General features: G+C 43.9%; 1 protein-coding gene across 2 annotated transcripts in view; it reads left to right on the top strand.

Moving 5' to 3' along the window:
• Positions 1-1,499: 1,499 nt before the first annotated feature.
• LOC126293690 (uncharacterized) overlaps positions 1,500-25,318 on the top strand; it is a 667,805-nt gene continuing 643,986 nt past the window's right edge. For both annotated transcript variants that reach the window (XM_049986991.1, XM_049986986.1), the window contains exon 1: positions 1,500-1,748. The gene's annotated coding sequence lies outside the window, so the exon portion shown is untranslated. The remainder of the gene's footprint in view (positions 1,749-25,318) is intronic.

Genomic DNA, 25,318 nt, shown 5'->3' with positions numbered 1-25,318 from the left:
CCTCACCTGTTTACTTTTCTTCGTTTGATCCTAGTAATCGCTTTTGGAACATTCCCTCAAGCAACAAATTTTTAATCTGTTTATGATTCGCAGTTAAAATTCCAAATACGCTAGCGGGAAAAAATCGCAACTCCAAAAGTAATTCATGTAGATTAATCAAATTTCGGGAATACATTTTTCTAGGTAACAAATTTAAGTGGTTAAGATTGCAAGATCTTAGGTTTGTATAAGCGTCAGATACGCCATTGCTAATCAAAATGCTGGTACATTAATAACCGGTGTAACCGCCAATATGTTGAATGCAACGAAGCAGACGTGGATGCATTGTGTTGTACAGATGACAGTCGGGTTGGTCTCCCAACTCTTTCCAAGACGTTTCCATACACGTCTTCTTCCTAGAGTTTCACTGAGTAGAGTGGAATTTACTTCAGTGACGAGACCTGAAGCCTGATGACCAGCGAAGACGTTTATGGAGACGCTCCAGACAGCAGTGGGATTGAACCTCACCATCACTCGATATACAGCCCGTAAACCAGGAGTGATGGTCTGAGTTGTCATTTGTTTTCATAGCAGGACGCCTTTCGTTGTCTTACGAGGCACTCTTACAACCGGCTGTACTTCGACGATATTGTACATCCCGTTTTGTTGCCCTTCACGAGAAGTCACTCAGGGCTTACATTTCAGCAAGACAATGCTCTCCTGCACACGGCGAGAGTTACTAATGCTTATCTTCCTACTTCCCAGACCCTACCTCGGCCGGCAAGTTCGTCAGATCTCTCCCCAGCTCAGAACGTTTGGAGAATTACGGTCAGGACCTTGGCGATCTAACGAGCCAATTGGACAGAATTTGGCACGATGCCCATCAGGAAGACATCGAACAATTCTATAAATCAATGGCAAGCTGAACAGATGCTTGTATAAGAACCAGAGGTGGGCCAACGTGTTGCTGACATGATCAATTCGTGAAGCTCTTTCGCTTGAGTAAATCGTCCAACGTTTCTGAAATTAGAATCATTTGTTTGTCTGTACACTTACATCTCATCTACACAATTTCCGTCCCATTCGGATAATTCCTTTGTGGTGTGCCGATTTTATCTGTTTATTTATTCATTTATTTATTTATTTAATTTTACAGTACATTTCAGTATGAACTGATGTCGTGTAGGATTGGTGCATGCTTGCGCAGGAAATGCTGAATCATGCCTGCTTCTGAAGCGCGCCGTTACGTGAGCCCATCTTTACGCTACTTGAACGGGAAAAAACCCTGGCATGCGGTACCGTGCTAAGTACCCTCCGCCATGTACTCCGCAGCAGTTTCCTGCATATTGTAGACGTAGATCTGTATGCAGATTCGGCGCTATTGTGTGTAGTACCGGCGCGACCTAGGCGTCTATCCAAGGGCGGAGTTAATGGTGAGCGCCGAACGGAGCGGCGCGGTGGTGGGGGAAGGCCGCGGTGGTGGGGGGAGCCAACCGCAGCAGCGGCCCGCCGGCCGCGCCAGTCGATAGCCGACCGCCGCCGCGTCAACGTCGCCTGCGTGGCGTCCACTACTCGTTCCGCACGCACCTTGAAGCACCGCACGCGTCTCTCGCGTCGTATCGCGTCGTTGCTGCTGTATCGGCCTCCGGGGGCACGGTTATTTCCCGACATCCGGTCTCCGTCCCACACACAGTACCTGCTACACCTATTCACTTGTCGGAGGGATAGAACTTCCACCTGTTCGCGCTGCCGGAACGGCGTTCTGACAGGTATGTTTCCATCATCTGCATGTTGCTGAAAGTGCGTTTACGGTGTACGCAGTGCTTGCGATGCGTCCTACGGCTTGTTATTCGTTGAATTTCGTCGTAGCTAATTGGATGTTAGTATACGACAACCGAATGAAATAATGCGAATCTGTTTCTTTCTGTAGAACATTATTACTCCAACACATTTGTTGTTGTTTAAGAGCGCGCGATAAACTTTTACTGATGACATGAATTTTAATGTTGATTACTAATTTTCGTATTTATTTGGTGAGTGAAAAAAAAACTGTGTGCTGACACTCTGATAGCTATGGTATCTAACAACTACAAAATTCAGACTGTGTAAGCAAATTATTATTGTTTATATTTGCCACATGAGACCGGATTGTCAGCTATTATCAATTTTTAAAACACGACTTTAATTTTGATTGAAATCCATCACAACATTAATGGCCAAGATCAGTTTCGATTGTCACATCACCTTCATACGTTTTTGTTGTTGTTGGTCTGTTTGTACTTCGCTTCGTTAATTCCTCGCTTGTTTTATATGTGCTAGTCGCTTCATCTCTGAGTTCGCTGCGACTGTCATCTAATTGAATGACCGTGAACAGATGCATTGACTGACTTTTCTTGGATTAGAAAATCATTACATTTTGACTACTTCGGTGCTGCACATATTAAGCCCTACACACATTTTAAAGTCTAAATTGGACTGAAAATCCTTAAATCACAGTAATTATGAAATAGACTTTGGAAATACTGTAAAGTTTCTCAAAAACTTTTTTTGTGAATGTCGTTACTGTTTTTTGTCATGACGCGTTTCTGTACTATCCCATAATCTGATGACCATGGAGCACGTATGTACAACACGACTCCAACACACCTGTCGTGTACCGTCAATTGAAGTTTAAGCTTCATCAATCAGACACTTCATGCCAACAAGAAAGCTAAGAGGCATAATGCTAGAAATGTACTAGCCTTTTTATTGACATTTTTTAAGTGATCAAACTTAAACTTCACAATACACGAGTGGTATGTCAAAGTCGTGTTGTACAAACTCGTATGTATTCTGTTGTCATCAGAGATTATCTAATCCCGAAGTCGTCATGACAAGAAACGATAAAGAAATTCAGAAAAAAACTGAATATTTTCGAGCGTCTTCAGTGTTTGACATAGTTACCGATTGACTGCGCTGCAAATAACCTTCAAAGAATTTAGGTCGCGAGGCAGTAATAAATTTGCTTCATTTGGCTCAAAGGTAATCAGTTAAACGCTTTAGTCTTACGTGCGTGTAAAGATGTCCTTCGTACAACTCAATCATGTGTTGTATTTCATTAGCTTTACGGCAGAGGTTGACTAAATAAGGATAAGGGGGCAGGACACCTCCCAATGTATCACGGACTACGTAATACACTAATAGAAAGTAATGTTGGAGGACAACAAACTGCAGAGGAACTTTTCAGTACACTCTAAACTTTTGAGTTTACTCCATTCGTGACATTTTAGTTAAACAATTCCCTCACGAACAGAATTATTTGATGCCTATCTGCAGCGTGGCTGGGCGAAAACTGTAATAAATTCTTGAAAATGGATACACAGCCAAAACTGTAAAAAAGAGAAAAGTACAAAATTAAAGGATATTACGGGAGCGACACAGAATTTTTTTTAGAAAATCAAACAAGGATTATTTAAAAAAAATTAAAACGGTTAGCTTTTGCATTCGATGAAGGTAGTCAAAGCAATGATTCCAATCTTCTTGGGGCACTTTTGAAACCAGGTTTAATATTCCACACCTGTACCCGCTGAAAAAACGATTGCACACAATATGTCGTTAATTTTAGTGAACAAACAGGTGATAGGTCAGGGCTGTATGGACCTTTAGGAGATTCAGGTACTCCGTTGTTAGGTTTGCTGTATACGATGGCGCGTTGTCACGATTGGAGAATGTTGTTTCACGAATTTTTTCAAAAATTTCCAGAAAGCAGACGTAACTACCAATCGACGGTAACGGTACATACTTGTACTGCAAAAATAAGTGTATGGCACATGTTGGCAAAGAGAGAGGAAATAAAACAGGAAGCAGCTTATTAGCCAGGACGTCCACTGGGACCGTATTCTTCCGACCTTAGCCTTAAGGTTGAGGCAGCCGAGTAACATTCGACACATTGTTGGCACTCAGCAGGTGGCGGGGAACTGCTTTGTAGAACTGTTTTGGCGAGGGGTAGTGATTCGTACTTTCTAGAAAATACTTGCCTCACGAGGCAAACGAAGCGGATTAGAACTTCGTTACTTTGAGTTCAGCACGCAATTACGAAAACGTTGAAATTCAGTGAATGTGTACTGCCCGTGGTACGTTTGGCTTCAAGGACGCTAAACACACAGACCGATCTGGAAATTGGACGTGTGTAGGCGTTTTGACAGACTGACTAAACGACGAATTTTCCTCATCGGGTGAGTAGCATCAGCCAACCCCCCCCCCCCCCCTCCTCCTCTCTCTCTCTCTCTCTCTCTCTCTCTCTCTCTCTCTCTCTCTCTCTCTCTCTCTCTCTCGTGCAGCGCTGTCGTACTAACCGTCCGTCCGACAAAACATTGACAGTTTGTGGCGAAATTTAAAGATTGCAGATATTTCTGGATCACTTGCTGCGAAGAGTATAGCAATTTAGATGCGATGCATGCAGCACATTTTTTAACAAATTCACGATGCTTTCTTGTGCCACGTAGAGAGAATAAAAGTCCAGCGACATTCTGTATTTCTGTCTTTAGGTACTATTTCCGATACATACGCGAAATGAAATCTAAATACCGAAATATCGACACTCGGTGGACGTTAATTCATAAAATATACTTTTGTAAGTGTTTAAGCCCAGCCTATATTCAATACCTCTGCTATAAAGAGCCAAGTGTGGGATTTTTTCAGTTCTAACATTTGATAAATGCTTCATTTCTTACATACCCTTAGTTGTGTTTATTAGATGAAGTGCGGCATGTGTAGTTTCCTTCCTGGAATTTGAAATGAGTCTCTTGAGCTTACAAGAGCATCTTTTATGCTAATACATAAGTAAATTAACAACGTGTGCATGAAAAACTTCTTTTTTATTTTGATATATCGTGATGTATTTCCTCCGTCAACTATAAATAACGTTGCGGGTTTCAGGAATTATTTCAGCAGATACTTGTGGGTATACAACTGCATCGGAAATTGAAATGATCGTATGTCATTGTTAGCCGGGAGGCCCCCATTCGGGGAAGTTCGGCCACCGTATTGCAAGTCACTTCGGCGACTTTGCGAGTCGATGAAGATGAAAATGGACACACAACACCCAGTCCCCTGCCGGGAATCGAATCCGCGCCCCCTGCGTGGTAGGCGGTAACACTACCGCTACGCTACGGAGGCGGACTGCAACTGCACTAAATTTGAGTTTCCGTAACTTCCACCAGTGGCTGGAAGTCCTAATGTATCTAGCAGCTTATCCTCACAGCTTACAACTTCTCATAAATGCATTCTTTTTCGTTAAGAATAGTCTGATGATGATCACCAGCTCCAAAACGCAAGACTCATCCATTCTTAATTGCCCAGATGCTGAAGTAATAGATCATTTGTGAATTTCTTTCCTTGCATTATGCACTTCTTTGCCCAGAGTTTCTTTCTCGACTTTTTTGTCGCGTTTTTGTTTCGGTGTAAAACCAAGCGGGATGTCGAACATATACTCGATCAGTTTCGGGTAGACAGATCGCAACAACAGGGTAGCGCTGTAATCGCGGAGTGTAGGCAGTCGGGACGTGTGTAGGCGCACAGGAGATTGGTCGGTCGGTCGGCCGATAAAATTGCTGCGTGTGTAGGGGCATTAAGCAAAAGGAGATTACGATAACTTAATTATATACGTAAAGAACTGAAAAGAGACACGGGAAAAATTTTGAACATGGAAAATTTTGAATATATTGTTTCAAATATTCAACATGTAATTACGAAATGGTCGTATTTAATGAAACTATACTACTCCTGGAAAGTTTTGCTTAATCGTAAATGTAAACTGTACAGTTAATTAATGGTCTGAAAATCAGTACGGTGTTAATGTTATAATATTCTTGAAGTGTATAACAAAAAAGATAGGAAAATGTGACAATGGAAAGCTCGTTTGTAGGATTTACATATATTGTACACAGAACAGAGAGAAAATTTCCTTAAGAATGAAACAATGGAAAATGCAGGATGAAATGCAACAATATTATGAAAAGTATAGTTGCTACTCCCCATTCAGCGAAGATGCTGGGTCGCAGATAGGTACAACAAAAGGAGAATCACACAATAAGCTTTCGGCGAACAAGGTCAGTCATGGTTTTCGTAAGACAGTCGTTAGAGCACTTCCCTGCGAAAGGCGAAGGTCCCGAGTTCGAGACTCGGTTCGGCACACTGTTTTAATCTGCCAGGAAGTTTCACTGTAAAAATTGATTAAAATGTGGGACAATACGTCATCCAGACTTAAAATGTGTGATGTCAACAGTTGATTAAGAAATCAAAAATCTTCTCCATTTTTCCGAAACTAAAGTTTATGTACCCCACTCTTAAGGTCTGGTGTCGTGTGTGGAAGGAACTGCGGGTATTTATCTTCAGGTGAAGGACTCCGTGACCCAAAAAGTTTAAAATCCACCGACGTACAATGTTTTGGATTTGCCTCTTACAAATACCCAATGTGAATCGCATAATTTCATAAGATGTCCGTCGACTTTCTTCAAGTCTTGCTCTAACAATGGCAATACTTTCATCAGGAACAACAGTACTTGCGCGTCTCTTCTGAATTCGCTGAACCGACCGTAAATTGTTGACTTAGATGGAGTTTCTTTGCCCGACACATTGCTAAACCGATACTCACATTATTTAGGCACTTACCCCGGCGATACCAGGACATTCTACGTAACGCCCGTTACCAAAAGCTGGGAGGGTGCCGTGGGTGGCTAGATCATGTCTACCATAAAAAAAATGGGAGAAACAAAATTGGACAGTTGTTGTTGACTTTCACTCGCGACATACTTTTCACAGAGATATTGATGTGTCAGTAACGTCCTGAGTCTGAAAAAACTGAATACGACATTCACTGGGGAAAGTGACGTTTTGTACGAAGACGGAACAATTTAAAACATGTATGGACTCTGGTAGAAGAAAACAATAAATATTTTTCAAAATTTGAAAATGTAAACTAACTGGTTTCCAACATATTCAAAAGACGGGCGTAATACACGTTGCCCCCGCTCCACCTCCACCAAGTCTCCATCCTCCGTCTCCTCAGTATTCCCAGGGTTAATAGCGAATTTAATTTGTAAATAATCGTGACCCAGAAATGTTCTGTCGTAAAATTCATTTTTAGGTTCAGGCAAAGTGTTGAAATGATGATAATTAACAACCATACCAAATCTGTGGAACAACACGGCGCCGGCCGCGGTGGTCTAGCGGTTCTAGGCGCTCAGTCAGGAACCGCGCGACTGCTACGCTCGTAGGTTCGAATCCTGCCTCGGGCATGGATGTGTGTGATGTCCTTAGGTTAGTTAGGTTTCAGTAGTTCTAAGTTCTAGGGGACTAATAACCTCAGATGTTAAGTCCCATAGTCCTCAGAGCCATTTGAACCATTTGAACAACACGGCAGTCAACTCGCAAATCAAATAAGTTTGTTTTTAGAGCCATGACATTCAAAACCTTTTCAGAGCCTCCATTAAATTATCCAAGTAACGACAAGTGAGACAGTGTTTTGCCATTAACAAGAATCTGTTTAGGCTCTCGACCTTACTTCAACTAAAATACCGACTTGACAGAAAATCCTAGGACGTTCTGGTCTCACGTTAAATCAGTAAGTGGATCGAAACAGCATATTCAGACACTCTGGGATGATGATGGCATTGAAACAGAGGAGACACATGTAAAGCTGAAATACTAAACACCTTTATCCAAATCTGTTTCATAGAGGAAGACCGTACTGCGGTTCCTTCTCTAAATCCTCGCACAAACGAAAAAATGGCTGACATCGAAATAAGTGTCCAAGGAATAGAAAAGCAACTGAAATCACTCGACAAAGTCCACTGGACCTGACGGGATACCAGTTCGATTCCACACAAAGTACGCGAAAGAACTTGCCCCCCTTCTAACAGCCGTGTACCGCAAGTCTCTAGGTGAACGGAAGGTTCCAAATGATAGGAAAAGAGCACAGGTAGTTCCAGTTTCCAAGAAGGGTCGTCCAGCAAATGTGCAAAACTATTGGCCTATATCTCTGACGTCGATCTGTTGTAGAATTTTAGAACATGTTTTTTGCTCGCGTATCATGTCATTTCTGGAAACCCAGAATCTACTCTGTAGGAATCAACATGGATTCCGGAAACAGCGATCGTGTGAGACCCAACTCGCTTTATTTGTTCATGAGACCCAGAAAATATTAGATACAGGCTCCCAGGTAGACGCTATTTTCCTTGACTTCCGGAAGGCGTTCGATACAGTTCCGCACTGTCGCCTGATAAACAAAGTAAGAGCCTACGGAATATCAGACCAGCTGTGTGGCTGGATTGAAGAGTTTTTAGAAAAGAGAACACAGCATGTTATTCTCAATGGAGAGACGTTAAGGTAACCTCTGGCGTGCCACAGGGGAGTGTTATGGGACCATTGCTTTTCACAATATATATAAATGACCTAGTTGATAGTGTCGGAAGTTCCGTGCGGCTTTTCGCGCATGATGCTGTAGTATACAGAGAAGTTGCAGCATTAGAAAATTGAAGTGAAATGCAGGAAGATCTGCAGCGGATAGGCACTTGGTGCAGGGAGTGGCAACTGACCCTTAACATAGACAAATGTAATGTATTGCGAATACATAGAAAGAAGGATCCTTTATTGTATGATTATATGATAGCAGAACAAACACTGGTAGCAGTTACTTCTGTAAATTATCTGGGAGTTTGCGTACAGAACGATTTGAAGTGGAATGATCATATAAAATTAATTGTTGGCGGGTGCCAGGTGGAGATTCATTGGGAAAGTCCTTAGAAAATGTAGTCCATCAACAAAGGAGGTGGCTTACAAAATATTCGTTCGACCTATACTTGAGTATTGCTCATCAGTGTGGGATCCGTACCAGATCGGGTTGACAGAGGAGATAGAGAAGTTACAAAGAAGAGCGGCGCGTTTCGTCACAGGGTTATTTGGTGACCGTGATAGCGTTACGGAGATGTTTAGCAAACTCAAGTGGCAGACTCTGCAAGAGAGACGCTCTGCACCGCGGTGTAGCTTGCTGTCCAGGTTTAGAGAGGGTGCGTTTCTGGATGAGGTATCGAATATATTGCTTCCCCGTACTTATACCTCCCATGGAGATCACGAATGTGAAATTAGAGAGATTAGTGGACGCATTGAGGCTTTCCGGCAGTCGTTCTTCCAGCGAACCATACGCGACTGGAACAGGAAAGGGAGGTAATGACAGTGGCACGTAAAGTTCCCTCCGACACACGCCGCTGTGTGGCTTCCGGAGTATAAATGTAGATTTAGATGTAAATACACCCATTTCGACCTCCTTACTGTCTTCAGTCCCGTAATTCCCTATGCAGAGTGCCGTTCCTCCACAATTCTCTCCGCTACCACATTAATTGTTCCTTGAATCTTCATGATTTTTTGCTGTCAACCCAACCCTTGTCACTGGTCAAAGCCGACGACTCGTCTCTAATATTCCTCGTGACCCATAAAACAGCCATCAGTGACTTGCAGCGAAAACCCTCAACATTGAATGCTCTATGAATATTATGTGGTGCTCATTCACTATGATCTCCTAGACATCTGTTTAAGAATTTGAGTATTCTGGATACTGCTTCACAGTATATTTATTCCCTCGTGAAGTCTGCTGCAACTAATCCACTACAGTTCAAAAGGAACAATGAAGTGCATAATTACAGTACCAGAAGGTGAAATAGTATTCAGTACTCCACATTAAGGTTGTCTTTAGCACAAAAATAGGTGCACAATGCTGCAGCTAAAATTTCTGGTCAGTTACGCAATAATATAAAATGTCTGGCAGCAAAGTAAAATTTAAAAACAAACTGGAAAAGTTTCTGCTTGACAATTACTTCCGTTCCACAGAAGAATGTTATTATTGTAATATGTGAAAGATGATGGGTAGAAATTAACAATACTCGATCTATCTGTCTACAGATCCATCTGTAAATCTACCCATCTCTCGGCCCGACTAACAATCGATCTGATAAAATACAAGTGAATCTATCGATATACATGACATAAGATACATCTTACTTCCAACTTAAGTAACTTCAAATGTAGTGACATTAGACATTTAGATTTCACCTATTAACAATGGACTTATTACTATCGACATATTAACCATCGGTCTAGTAACTAATAAATGAGAAGCACCAGTTCGCTTATGTTCTACAGTACAGTATTACTGTTACTGTTAACCGGTTTTCGGATTACAAGGCCGTCTTCAGACATTTACTATTATCACCAAAGAAGTTACTTTGTTTGCGAACAACATTAGAAGTGAAGTAACACGTCTAGACTGAAGTAAAAACACATAGTAAGTAACATCTTTGCATTAAATAAATGAACGAAGTAAAATTTTCTTTGTTCATTTATTTAATGCAAACTGTTGCACACATCTATATATTTGAACAAATTCATGGTCGAATAACACGCTATGTGCCTCTAAATAGGTTTAAATATGTTTGGCTACACATTTTCCACCATACGGCAGTTTCCATTTTCTGAACTATTTTTAAGGTAAACAAGATTGGCTATACGGCTTGTAACGGAGATTTGTTAAAAATCTGAGGCCATAAAATTGATTCATGCTGCACCATAAGGCAATAGAGCTATAAAAGAAATTTTTGAGTCAACATATTGCAGTTGACCAGAATCGGAAAATACCTGTGTTCTGCAGAAAGAGGACGTCTTTCTGAAATCGCCCAAAACACCCTTGGAGTAGAAGCGCTCTAAGAAAGAAGAGCAACGCCCCATTTTGATGAACGTGCGTGTGGAGATGCACGTATACTCGAAACTGCTGTGTGGCGTCAGGCCAAAATGCAAATCGTCCGACCTTGGCATCACACCAACACTTCGTTCTCTCAGTAATTTCAGACAACAAAAACGCCGGAAATACTTCTGCTCCATTTGTAAGCGTCACACTAAAATATTCGGTAGCTGTGAAGAGCATGATGTGTACCGTCAGCTTTGTCTACTGACGCTGTGAAATGTTACGGCAACTGTGACGTCACACAATCCCGTGTATCCCGTGTATTTTGTGTATGAACGTGTCCGGACCCCTTAAGAAACACCTGCCCTCAAGAATATACGTTCTTTTATTAACAGCCCGAGACATATGAAACGTATTGAAAACTTTTAGCTTGTTTAATATTTTAGTGCACTATAAAGAGTTAGTGAAGGGAAAGAATATAAAGAAATTTCATTGCAATAAAGTTGTTCCTCTATGCAAATACCAGGTGACCAAAGTCAGTATAAATTTGAAAACTTAATAAACCACGGAATAATGTAGATAGAGAGGTAAAAATTAACACACATTCTTGAAATGACACGGGGTTTTATTAGAAAAATAAGTATTGCTAGACGCGCGAAAGACCTCTTGCGCGCGTAGTTCGGCGATGACCGTGTGCTGAGCCGCCACTTTCGTCATGCTTGGCCTCCCAGGACCCCAGACCTCAGTCCGTGCGATTATTGGTTTTGGGGTTACCTGAAGTCGTCAGTGTATCGTGATCGACGACACCTCTAGGGATGCTGAAAGACAACATCCGACGGCAATGCCTCACCATAACTCCGGACATGCTTTACAGTTCTGTTCACAACATTATTCCTCGACTACAGCTATTGTTGAGAAATGATGGTGGATACATTGAGCATTTCCTGTAAAGATCATAATCTTTGCTTTCTTATTTTGTTACGCTAATTATTGATATTCTGATCATATGAAGCGCCATCTGTAGGATATTTTTTGAACTTTGGTATTTTTTTTGTTCTAATAAAACATGTCTTTTCAAGCATGCGTGTAAATATGTACCCCTCACTCTACATTATTCCGTGATTTATTCAGTTTTCAAATCTATACTGACTTTTGATCACCCGATACATGGTGTCCGCAAGGTTCCTGTATCAAAACGCTGTAGAAAGAGAACCACTGCTCAGAATGACGTCAAATTTGAACAGCAAATTATTGACACAGGGGGACATGTCACGCAACAAAAACATTTAATGAACATTTGATCAATATATGGCGCTAGAAGCGTCCGTTTATGCAGACCAACAGACGTTTGGCACACGTCCGTCCTTCAGTTCACGTCTGAGACTTTCAACATGCTTGTCCACGGAGGATCCCGTGCTGTTGGTACAGATCTCTTACCAGAACGGTGACTGCGCCGGTTGCCGTGCAGAAGTCACGGACACTCAGTGGTATGAAAAAAAGGCATTGGTCCGATGTCTGCTAAGGGTCTGGAGAAAATGCATGGGGTCTTAATTAAAAAGAAAGGGACTAATATTAATGAGTAAATGCAATAGTAGCTGTGTGACTGGTTACGAAGTCTCGTAACCGGTTAGCCCTGACTAGTATTAGCACGCAATCTGACTGCACAAAATAAAAATAAAGAACAAGGAATTTCCGTTAACACGACTGATTAATTAAGTCCCCTGCAACTATAAAAGCTACGAAAGAACAAAGCACAAGTGTAACTGCCCTGTGTGTGGTAGTGTGGCTCAACGTACATGTATCTGGCTCGGTTCTTTCTCAATACGACAAAATATTTTAAACATCATTTACAACGAACTAATTGAAAAACCAGAAATACTACAATTGCAAATAGAAACCAGAATTACAAGTCTAATAAATGAACACGAGCCAGATGCTTTGTTGACTGTACCTGTCAGCAAGAGGGATTTTCATTAAAGAAAACTGTAATACCTTTTTACCTCATTATATATTGAGGAAAATATTCCATTACACCAGCATCATAAATCAAAAGCCCATCTCCTTTTTCAAGTATATTCTGATAACTGCAGCATATTCCATCTATACGTTAAACCAACTGAACAGCGTCTACTCTCTCGCCCAACAGAACAACAGCTGCCCTCGACATCCTCTGAACTACCACTGCCCAGTGGAAGCGGCGGAATAATAACCTTCGGCGCAATCTCTGGCGCTGTGACTCAGTGTAGCCACCTTTCAAAAACGATTACGAAGTTCGAAGAGACAGGGTCTTCTGTAGTGCAGTGTGGCAGAGGGAGGAAAGCAGTTAATCAGACGTCTTTCGAGGATGCGGCCAGAGCGTTGTAGGAGGGGTCGAGCAGGGGTGTGTGAACATTCTGTGCACGGGGAACTGCCCAGGCCCTGTACATGGCTGCGAGCACGAAGCATAAAATCCCACGAAACATCTTGCATTGCTACCCATACAAAATCATTCATGTTCAGGAGTTGTTTCCTGCTGGCATGCCAGCAAGACAAACGTTCGCACTGCAAGTTCTGGCTCCCACGGAAGTAGACAATGAATGAGTGGCCATGGTACATTGTGGACATTCCAAAGGCATTTCCATATGCACAAATGCAAAACATGGCCAACAGAAAATCCGCATGCACGTCAACCTGTACCACGTCATTCTGTAAAGGTGACTGTGTAGTGTAGGTTTATCGTAAGGCAGTATTTTTCGAGAAGGTGAGTGCTGCGGTTTACCTGTACTGTCACTGGTAAACGCTATGGCCGTCTTTAAGACAACGTCATTCCAATCCTTCAACAACGTTGAAGAGTAAGATCATTTTCATACAAGATGGCGATCCTCCACGCATAGGTTGTGCGGTGGTGGTATCATGGTCAGCATAGTTGCCAAGCAGTTCATTAGTGTTCGATTCCCGGTCGCCGCAGCCGGCTTTTATTTTTTCCTATGCGGGTCCGCGGGTTAGAATAGGCCCAAGGTATTCCTGCCTGTCGTAAGGGGGCGACTAAAAGGACTCACACACATTTCGGCCTTTACGTGATGGTCTCCTGTCGGGTTTGACCTCCATCTTTCTAAATTTTCCCGAACAGCAAGCCAAATGGGGAAGGGTACCTTAAAAGATGCGTCGTGTCCATCGTGCATTGAGATCTTTAGCCCACTTTCTCGCCGTCGCATTCGGTCCCGCTCATTATCCATCTCTTGGGCGAGGATACCTTCTGCGTGCGTTTTCCTCCATGCGCTATGCAGTGTTGCTTTCTGCATGACCATGGACTTCTTAACGCCCCATATCCAGAACGGTAGCCAGTCCGTTGTGGTGGGGCCGCCATGTAATCTGTTGGTTGTAGCTCCCTGACAACACAGGGATCGCTCTGCTGATGCCTGCGCCGTTAACTCCCCACGTGTGCCAAGGGGTAGATGTCCATCACCCTGGGGCATCCGGACTCCCAGCAACGGCCATCCTGGCAGGTGGCCTTTGCTGTGTCTTGGTGGCGCCCGTTCGGAGAGCCTCTGTTCGGAGTGGGTGGCATCAGGCCAGTCTCTAAGCTGGCAAAGTCTAACTTCAATTCTGTGAAATATGACCCCAAATCGTTTCTCTCCCTGGCCACACCATGGAAGGAACGCCAGGCTGAGGATGGCAGTGAAGCTTATTCACCCCAGTACCCTTGTATGTACGGGAGTTGATGGGGAATCTTTCATGACGATGAAGCGTCAGTTTTTGTGGAATACTTGGAGGAAAAGTTTGGAGAGGTGGAAGACTTGTCCAAAATGCGCTGTGGGTCAGTCTTGATAAAATCAGCATCCTCTGTCCAGTCAAGGGGCATTACTCGCTTGTGACAAGTTGGGGAATGTTTCTGTTACCATCACTCTCCATAAGAGCTTAAATATGGTCCAGGGTATTATATTCCACAGGGACTTCCTTCTGCCGTCTGACGACAAGCTGCGAGCCAGTTTAGAGTGGTGAGGTGTTCGTCCCGTCCGGCACGAACACCGGGGTCCGAGGGATAACCAGGTTGCCACCAGTGCCTTCATCTTGGTCTTCGAGGGTGACACATTGCTCGAGATGGTCGTGATGGTCTACCAATGTGACGTCAAGCCTGATGCGGTGCTTTAAGTGCTGGAAGTTCGGACATAGGTCTTCTCGCTGTACTTCCAGCATCACATTTCGAGATTGTGGATGTCCGTCGCATCCCAATACTCCATGTGCTCCGCCTCCCATTTGTGTCAACTGTGGAGAGCAACATTCACCTTGCTCGCCAGACTGCAGGATTTTACAGAAAGAGAGGAAAATCAGGGAATATTAGACCCTGGACCGACTGACCTACATTAAGGCTAAGAGGAAATTGGAGCGCCTACATCCTGTGGCTATGACCACCTCTTACGCCGCCGCTACGAGTTCCTCGCATTCCTGTCGCCTCTCAGAACCAGAAGATTGCATCTGCCCCCTTAATGGTAACTTCCCTACCTGTTGCTCCTGCACCACCTACTTTTGGAGCAACATTCCCCCAACCTTAAGGGATACCAGTCCCCACTTCTGACCAGAGAAGTGTAAGTCGTCTTTGTCTCTTATCGCTAAGAAGGGGATCCTTGGGTCACTCCCTTCCCAGGTTTCTGCTAGTGGGAAAGATGACACCAGCTAGTGGCTGAAGAGCCCAAAAGCACCTGGTCATAGGGCTTCACGCTCATCCTCAGTCCTGGAGACTGAACAAGTGGTCTCAGCCGGCCGCGGTGGTCTCGCGGTTCTAGGCGCGCAGTCTGGAACCGTGCGACTGCTATGGTCGCAGGTTCGAATCCTGCCTGAGGCATGGATGTGTGTGATGTCCTTAGGTTAGTTAGGTTTAAGTAGTTCTAAGTTCTAGGGGACTGATGACCACAGCAGTTGAGTCCCATAGTGCTCAAAGCCATTTGAACCAAGTGGTCTCAGCCAGGGAAACCCAAGGAACAGCGAGAGAAACCCAAAAAGAAAGTGCCCAAAACCAAGGGAATTGCGGTGGAACCACTGCTACCTACAAGCTCTGCGTATGTGGATGAGGTGGAGATTCTGGCGGCCACTAAGGACCTAGATCTCGCCAGACCCTCGGACACAATGGATATAGACTGCTCAGGCAAAAAGTCGGTGGCAGCAGGTGACTCTGAGGCGTAAAACACCCTCATTGTCTTCCCAGTCTCAAGATGACGCCATCCTCCAGTGGAATTACGGCGCTTTTTTGCATCGCCTGGCTGAGTTACGACAACTGTTAAGCTTTACACCTGCTTTCAGCATTGCTCTCCAGGAAACCTGGTTCCTGGCAATGCGGACCCCTGCCGTCTGCATCTATAAGGGATACTACAGGAATCGTAACGCCAATAATCGAATGTCAGGTAGAGTTTGCGTTTATGTTCTAAACTCAGTCTGTAGTGTAACTGAGTCCCTTCAAACCCCTATTGAAGCTGTGGCTGTCAGAATGACAATGCGGGAAATAGCTGCCTACAATGTATATCTTCCTTTAGATGGGGCAGTATCCCAGAATGAATTAACTGCACTGGTTGATCAACTCCCTAAACCTTTCCTACTTTAGGATATTTCAATGCCCACAACCACTTCCTCATCTTCTTGTCACTGCCCCAGCGTCAGGCCCACGGACGCCTGCCCAGATGGGCCTTAAACAAGGTGGAAACTTTAGACCTCTGCTGTCACCGTTGAATCTCCCACACACGGTAACATCGATGTGGTGATTACACAGGCACTCGTATGCTATTCCTTGGATAAGAAAGAGTCTGGATACAGTCCTGGTAGACGCGATCTTTCAGATATCCCCACAACCAGAAATTACATGGGTTTAAGTAGAAGCAGCTTGAAGGCCACACATCTTGAAATCACCTAGAGATGACGCAGTCGTTACCGAACGTTCCTCGAAGTAGATATATCGCGTAGCGGGCGACGTTTAGTGTCGCTCTCACATAAGCTAATTACGGTGGGTGTTCCTACACAACATGTAGACGGCCATTAGCGACACTTCTGTGCATTCATGGTATTATTTAGAGTAACATCTGCCTTGTCTGCCGAAAGAATATTCAATTTCCATGTGTGCCAAAAACGAAGGGCAAAGCCATGGTGATGTAGCCTGTACCGGGGTTTCATTTGGAGCACATTTTGAATCTTGTAGCGATACCAGTGTAAAATTAATTGCAAAATTGAACTGTTGACCAGGCAGAGGTGATTCCTGAGACAGCTCAAGCATTGTCTGCACAACTTGCGACATGTGCTTCATGGTAGAGTATGGCCACAGCAACTTTATCAACGACTGCCATAAGAATGGGCCGCCTCCAGCCGCCTAATTCATCCGTTTCTTCAAACTTTTTGATCATTTTCCGTAGCCCATTTATTGAGACGGTGCCTGTTCACATCTGATTCCTTCGGCGATATCCCCGCAATAAGCGCTACTATTTCTGCCCTTCTGATAAAACTACTGTAACAGCAGTGCACGGTCTTTCTTCTCAATAGCCTTTGCTTTTCGTGCGGTAAACTTCAACTTGCTTAAGCCTTTACAACTATAGACACTGTAAAAAGAAATTAAAACGCATCGCTAAGCCACAAACTGCATAGTGACGTCAAACCAGCAAACATTTCACATTTTGAATTCTTAGAGTGCCATATTTTCACCTAGTGGCAGAAAGTGGAACTACTATTTTTCAACATAATCTACGAGCGCATCGATTAGCGCACGTACATACGATATTTCAGCATCCTGCGACGTATACAACTCGCACTGCAGCTTTCGGAACAATATCAGTTTAGTTACACTCAAGAGCCATAGAAACTGGTGTAGGTAAGCTTGTTCAAAACACAAACAGGGAGAATATGGCGCTGTGGTCGGCAGCGCCTATTAGACAAATGTATGGCGCAGTAGTTAGATCGGTTACTACTGCTACAATGGCACGTCATCAAGATTTCAGTGAGTTTGAACGTGGTGTCACAGTCGGCGCACGAGCGATGGGACACAGCATCTCCGAGGTAGCTGTGAATCAGAGATTTTCCCGTAAGAGCATTTTGCATGTGTACCGAGAATATCAGCAGTCGGGTAAAACACCAAATATCTGACGTCGCTGAGGCCGGAAAAAGATCCTGCGAGATCGGTACCAACGACGACTGAAGAGAATCGTTCAACGAGACAGAAGTGCAACCTTTTCACAAATTGCTGCAGGTTTCAATTCTGGGCCATCAGCAAGTGTCAGCGTTCGAACCATTCAACGAAACATCGTCGATATGGACCTAGGGGAAGCAGAAGGCCCACTTGTGTACTCTTGATGACTGCACGACACAAAGTTTCACGCTTCGCCTGAGCGCGTCAACACTGACATTGGTCTGTTGTCGACTGCAAACATATTGCCTGATCGGACGAGTCTCGTTTCAAATTGTATCGGGCGGATAGACGCGTACGGGTATGGAGTCAACCTCATGAATCCAAGGACCTTGCATGTAAGGAGGGGACTGTTCAAGCCGGTGGAGGCTCTGTAATGGTGTAAGGCGTGTGCTGTTGCCCCTGAAACGTCTAGATACATCTGACAGGTGACACGTAGGTAAGCATCCTACCTGAGCAGTTGCATACATTCATCTCCATTGTGCATTCCGACGGATTTGGGCAATTCCAGCAGGATAATGCGACACGCCACACGTCCAGAATTGCTACGGAATGACTCCAGGAACACTTCTGACTTTAAACGCTTCCAATGGCCACCAAACTCCCCAGACATGAAGATTATACAGCTTATCTGGGATGCCTTGCAACGTGCTGTTCAGAAGAGACCTCATACTCCTACGGATATAGGAACAGCCCTGCAGGATTCGTGGTGTCAGTTCCCTCCAGCAATTCTTCAGAAATTAGTCCATGCCGCGTCGTGTGGCGGCACTTCTGTGCTCACAGAGGCCTTACACGATATTAGGCAGGTGTACCAGTTTCGTTTGCTCTTCAGGCCGAAAGTGGTTGTGCGATACTTCGTACCACGATCCGAGGCTACTCACAGACGTTACAATGAACAGCAGAGTTTATCTCAACACTGTTGACTGTTAAGCGTTGCCCTTCATTGTTGTTTGTCAGTATCCTAGGGACACCTCAGTCTTTCGCGAAGCCAGCAGCCGTTTTTCAGGACTACACGTAGCCGTTCCCAGTTTCACGAACAATCAGGCTGCCTGGCCCGCTAAATTACTCTATCTTAGTCGCATGGAAAATTGGTCGAACTACGCTGGCTGAGAGAGAAAGTGAAACGGGTGGAGGTGCAGGACGAAATGAAGTGTCACACTTTCTGAGGGTATGCGATATTATCTACATCCATACTCCGCAAGCCAATCGACGGTGTGTGGCGGGGGGCACTTGGAGTACCTCTATCGGTTCTCCCTTCTATTCCAGTCTTGTATCGTTCGTGGAGAGAAAGATTGTCGGTATGCCTCTCTGTGGGCTCTAATCTCTTTGATTTTATCCTCATGGTATCTTTGCAAGATATAAGTAAGTGGGACCAATACACTGCTTGACTCCTCGGTCAAGGTATGCTCTCGAAACTTCAACAAAAGCCCGTACAGAGCTACTGAGCGTCTCTCTTGCAGAGTCTTCTACTGGAGTTCATCTATCATCTCCGTAACGCTTTCGCGATTACTAAATGATCCTGTAACGAAGCGCACTGTTCTCCGTTGGATTCTCTCTCTCTCTCTCTCTCTCTCTCTCTCTCTCTCTCTGCAATCAACTCTATCTCGTACGGATCCCACACTGGTGCGCAGTATTCAAGCAGTGGGCGAACAAGCGTACTGTAACCTACTGCCTTTATTTTCGGATTGCAGTTCCTTAGGATTCTTCCAATGAATCTGTCTGGCATCTGCTGTACCGACGATTAATTTTATATAGTCATTCCATTTTAAATCACACCTAATGCCTACTCCCAGTTAATTTATGGAATTAACTGCTTCCAGCTGTTGACCTGCTATATTGTAGCTAAATGATAAGGGAAGTATCTTTCTATGTATTCGCAGCACATTACACTTATCTACATTGAGATTCAATTGCCATTCCCTGCACAATGCGTCAATTCGCTGCAGATCCTCCTGCATTTCAGTACAGTTTTCCATTTTTACAACCTCTCGATGTACTACAGCATCATCCGCAAAAAGCCTCATTGAACTTCCGATGTTATCCACAAGGTCATTGTGAATAGCAACGGTCCTACGATACTTCCCTGCAGTACACCTGAAATCATTCTTACTTCGGAATACTTCATTGAGAACTGCACACTGCGTTCTGTTGTTTAGAAACTCTTCAATCCAATCACACAATTGGTCTGATAGTCCATATGCTCTTACTTTGTTCATTAAACGTCTGTGAGGAACTGTACCGAACGCCTTGCGGAAGTCAAGAAACACGGCATCTACCTGGGAACCCGTGTCTATGGCCCTCTGAGTCTCGTGGACGAATAGGGAGAGCTGGGTTTCACACGATCGTGTCTTTCGAAACCCTTGCTGATTCCTACAGAGTAGATTTCTAGTCTCCAGAAAGGTTATTATAGTCGAACATAATACGTGTTCCAAAATTATGGCAATCTTCACTTTTATATGAAAGCAGGTCGACCTCTACCCATCTCGACACATTTTCAGGCGAGTGCTGTGTTGATTAACTGTCCATAGAATATTAAAAATAATTGGCCATTCGCGAGTAGAACCCGCACAGTGAGGGCTCCGCACAAACTTAATTATGTATACGGGCAGTTCATCCATTCCGAGAAGCGAGAATGCCGACCACTTCTGTCGCCTTTTATTCTGGGAAGATAACGGCACCAGTGACGGCAAGGCTTCCAAGAATTTTTGTTTATTTATAGACGCAATCACGTTCTTATGACACAGTCATAACCGGTTTCGCCGATATAATGGCTATCTTCAAAGGCGGCATACACTGAACACAGGTTCATGCGTTATCACAGTGTTCAGTGTATGCCGCCTTTGAAGATAGCCATTATATCGGCGAAACCGGTTATGACTGTGTCATAAGAACGTGATTGCGTCTATAAATAAAAAAAAATTACAAAATAATCACTCACTCCACTGACTAAGTGCCGTTCTTTCCACTTTCAAGAATGCCGCGCGGAGTGGACTCGCTGTTAGAGGCGCCATGTCACGGATTGCGCGGCAACTGACGCCGGAGGTTCGAGTCCTCCCTCGGGCGTGGGTGGTGTGTGTGTTGTCCTTAGCATAAGTTAGTTTAAGTAGTGAGTAAGTCTAGCGCCCGATGACCTCAGCAGTTTGGTTCCTTAGGAATTCATACAGACTTTCAAGAATGTTTTAATTTCAAGTCTGAAGTCGGATAAGAAATGACAAAATAAATACTTTTTTCGTGTGACAGAATTGCAGATTAACAATTTTCTTATTTCTTCCCCTTCGCTTGTAGTGTGAAACATTGCTTTTTGCCAAATTTCACGATTCTAGGTTTGCGAGTATCAAAATCCGTGACATAAATGGCCGTATCTTTTCATTGCTCTGACTTAAGGGCTTCGGTCTTTTGGCGGTGCCATCAAGCGAAGCTTTTAAGGGGAGGTTTACTATCTTTGGCTCGAAAAAAACATGTTCTCTGAGAATTTTTTTCTCGGGGTTTGTTACAGATATCAGTTTCAAATTTGGTCAAAATGTTTATTGATATTTCCTCTACAAACTGGAAATTTTTCGACCGGAAATGTCGAAGAGCAAAGGCGGAAGTGCCGTCGGAACTAAACAAAATTTCGATGTAGACCTCCACGTGCGGTATGTCACAGGTCAGCCAGCTCGTCTGAAATCAAAATTGGGTTGACGTCAGCGAAAGATATAAGAATCTTTAGGAGTTGTAAATCGGTTTAGGTATTTGGACTATAGGAAACAAAATGGCGGCCATTTGAAAAAGAAAATCAGAGCTTTTCATAGAGTTTTCGACTTTGTCAGGCAAAGTAAAAATATTTATACTTGCTGGATCGGAATAAAAGTGGCAAAACTCCTAGACAATTTAATTAGATCCTTCGGAAACAAAGTATCATGCCAAGCGGTTCAGTAGATTTGTAGTTACCATATCGCGCGATAAAAAAGTCATTTCGAGAAAAGCGCGTGCGAAGTTTTGACTACTTACAAATGCAATATTATGCAAAGTACGTTGAATCTGCTATTCCGGGTCCATAACTGGTCCTTCCTCTTCCTCCTAGAGGGCGTTCTGCTCGATCTGGGCCATCCTGCGCTGCTCCAGAGCCGCTCGTACGGCCGGTGACAGGCGGTTTTCGGCCGCTTCAATCCGGTGGTCGTCCGAATGCTTGGCGAACTGCGTCGAATAGAGTCCCAGGGTGACGTCCATCGTTGTCATGTACTTCAGAATTGCTGAATACCCTTCGTTGAAACTGCTCACTGCCAGGAAAGTCGCAATCTCCGCAGTCTTCGAACCAGATTGCACATGCTTGGAGGCTAACTTCCAAACAGAGGCGTTCAAACTTTCATTTGAATTTTGTGTTTCCTCCCAAGCACCGGTACAATAACTTGTCTTCCGAAAAAAGAAAAGAACTGGTGTGTGGGGGAAAAAGGCCGATTTCAGGCAGGTGCATTTTTTTGTCAACCGCGAATAACGAACATTTCCGTTCCGTATTCTGAAAAACCTTTTCAGGGGTGAATTCTAAACACTTTTATGGATCCAAAAAATGCAATTTAAAAATATCGACATTTTGAACCAAAAGATAATAAACCTCCCCTTAATATGTAAGATAAACTTCCTGGGCCCACCCTTCCCGAGAAAAAGTGTTTCTGATAGCGGGACGGGTAGGCAGGTAGGCACGCGAACGGACAACAAAGTGCTCGTGTAAGGGTTCCTTCTTTACCGATTGAGGTACACAACCCAAAAAATGACAACGAACAACAACGGATCATGTCGACTATTTTCATTCAGTTGCTTCGATAGTGGGTACACTCGAAAGGAGTGAATGAGTAATTATCCATCCAATACGCAAATCTACCGCCAAACGATTGTTTTCATTCGGTTGTTGCGTGGACTGGTTTCACTTAAATGAAGGGATGGTCGATTCAACCGATACGTAAAACTGCAACCGAACGGGTTGTTCGTTTTTCCAGCAGTCGACTCAAAGGCTGTTTACTTTCGGTTGTTCCCATCTGTAGGATGGTAAGTTATTCGCAGAGGCAGCGGTTTGCACAGGACAAATCGGCGCCCTGCAGAGCTGCATCAAACCAGTGCAAAGGCGGAAGACGTAATGCTGAATAGACTCTCAGTCTACAGCCGCAAAGAAATCAAACAGAAGTAACGAAGGCGATTGTTAGAGCAAACCTGTTGGACCCGCAAATGAAAAACTCTGTCGCGTAGCTGTGTTGCGGAGATAAGTGGGATCGATCGTCGCATGTTTTCTCTCCCCTCCTTCCCCCCGCCTACCTTCCCCCGTCGTTCTCCCTCCCTCCCTCCCTCCCTCCCTCCCTCCCTCCCTCCCTCCAGCGGGTATATTTGGCGCCGGTTCAAAGCGTGCTCGCGTTCTCTTCCGCCAGCTGCCCTGCAAACTTTCGACGGCTCGGCTTCTGACAGCATCCGCGGCTGCGCCACGCTACGCTTCGCTAACCCACAGCACGTCGTGTGACCTCGACCTGCTGTTTTTTCCCCCCACACAGCGATCCACCGTACTGCCCTCTCCCGACTGGATGGTCTAGTTCCACAGTGCGTCTCCTCGTACGCTGGTGTGCAAAACGTAAAGACGAAAGTAACTTTCGAATGGTGCGTCACTACCAACCAACATAGCGAGCGCCATGAAACGAGGAGAACTGCTGCAGTATTGTACAGGAGGTGCCTGAAAGAAATACGTGAAACGCCTGGTTAAATCCGCAGGACAGAACAGCTAGTTCGAATTGTGGAAAGGGGCCAAAATGAGCGGCTGTCAGTTACACTCGAACACACACAACTTTATTTAGTTGTCCAAACATTACAGTGCAAATATCCGAGCTTAACTGTCGACTGTATATGTCACACGATCTTATGGCTTCAGGGCACAACCTGTTTGATTTTTTAAACGGCTTGTAATGGTACTTGAATGACGTAACCATTACGGCAGCTCACCTGAACCTCTCGATACCAGCAGTATTCTACTGTGTTTCTGTAAAGTAGTTGACGTATTTCTGAGACAACATTCAGATTTGATTTCATTAATGTAGACGTACTTCGATTCAACGATATGTTTACATTGCAATGATATTATTCTTATGTGTATTACTTGTAACTCTGATTTTTGGGTGCGTAAGCGATTATTAGTTAGAGAGTCGGACTTTGAATAAGTCAAGTCTTCTACTTTATGTTGGGAAGACGCATATTGTAGTAGCTTATAAAATGTGAACAGTGAGGATGTTTTCAAGTGTGTTTTGTATTGTGAAGTGATGTTTTGTGTGTTACGTGATATTGCAACAAAAACAATAAAGAAGTGTAACTTCAGAGTGCTGATTACTTTTTTTACATCACCATTGTGCTAACTTTCAAAGGTTTAATCTTCAAGAATGGTTTGTGAAACACATCTATAAAACTTTTGAATATAGCAGAATGAAACCTAGGCCCCTTTGCATCCGGCCTTGGAATCATCACCACCTAGATTTTCGACGATTGAGCCATGATTTTACAACGAGACCAGCTTGATTAATACGAAAAGATGAGTGCCTGGTTTATTCATTATTACATGAAATGACTTTATTAACTGTGCTCCAATGACACCTGCCACATAATAACTTGGTTGTTGCCCGAAAATGCAGTATTTAGCAGCGTGAGCAACACCACAATCATTATTAAATTTTGACCTTTGTTGTGATAGGGTTGTTACAGGCTGAAGGCCCATGATTTAAAACACAACTACAATAAATTTTCACAAGGCAGAAACCGATAGGTTTTATCCTTAAATAATATTTAAAATGAGGCTGAAGACCCAAACAATGCAAGACTTGACAAGTCATGAATTTTAATTTTAAAAAGGCTGAAGGTCCATGATTCAAAACACAGCTACAATAAATTTTTACAAGGCAGAAAGCCCAAGGTATTATCCTTCAACAATTTTTTTAAAATGAGCCCGAAGACCAAAACAATGCAAGACTTGACAAGTAAGGAACTTTAAATTTTAAAGCGGGTGAAGGCCCATTATTTAAAACGCAACTAAAAGCATACAAAATCAAATAATCGGCTATGAGACATTAAAATACACAATCAATCACCAATAACAAAAGGCAGTACAGCCAGCGGCACTCAGAGGTTTCCGGGGGTCGGTCTGCACTTGAAATATTAACGTTCGCTTAGGGGAGACAGGTAGTCGGCCCAACTATATCGGATCCGCCGGCAACTCAACAAAGACAGTGTCAACGGACCCACCGAGAAGACGACTTGCTTTCCACCCGACCAGTGCACTGGGATCTCGAAAGCCAAAACGTAAAAGGCTTAGCCGCCCACAACCAAGTATGCATAAGCTGTCAAAACTACACACACGTGTTGGACAGCGACAACAGGGTCGTCAGCGGCCAGGTAACCGGAACGCTAAAGGCCACAAGGCAGAAACTTCCGCAGGTGCACTTGGACTTCAAATAACCGAAATACAGTTAAAGTCCACAGGATGG

The sequence above is a fragment of the Schistocerca gregaria genome, chromosome 10 (genome assembly GCF_023897955.1).
Source record: "Schistocerca gregaria isolate iqSchGreg1 chromosome 10, iqSchGreg1.2, whole genome shotgun sequence".
In the NCBI taxonomy this organism is placed as follows: domain Eukaryota; kingdom Metazoa; phylum Arthropoda; class Insecta; order Orthoptera; family Acrididae; genus Schistocerca; species Schistocerca gregaria.
Note: the sequence above shows the minus strand (reverse complement) of the source record. Positions and strands in the feature narration are given on the sequence as shown.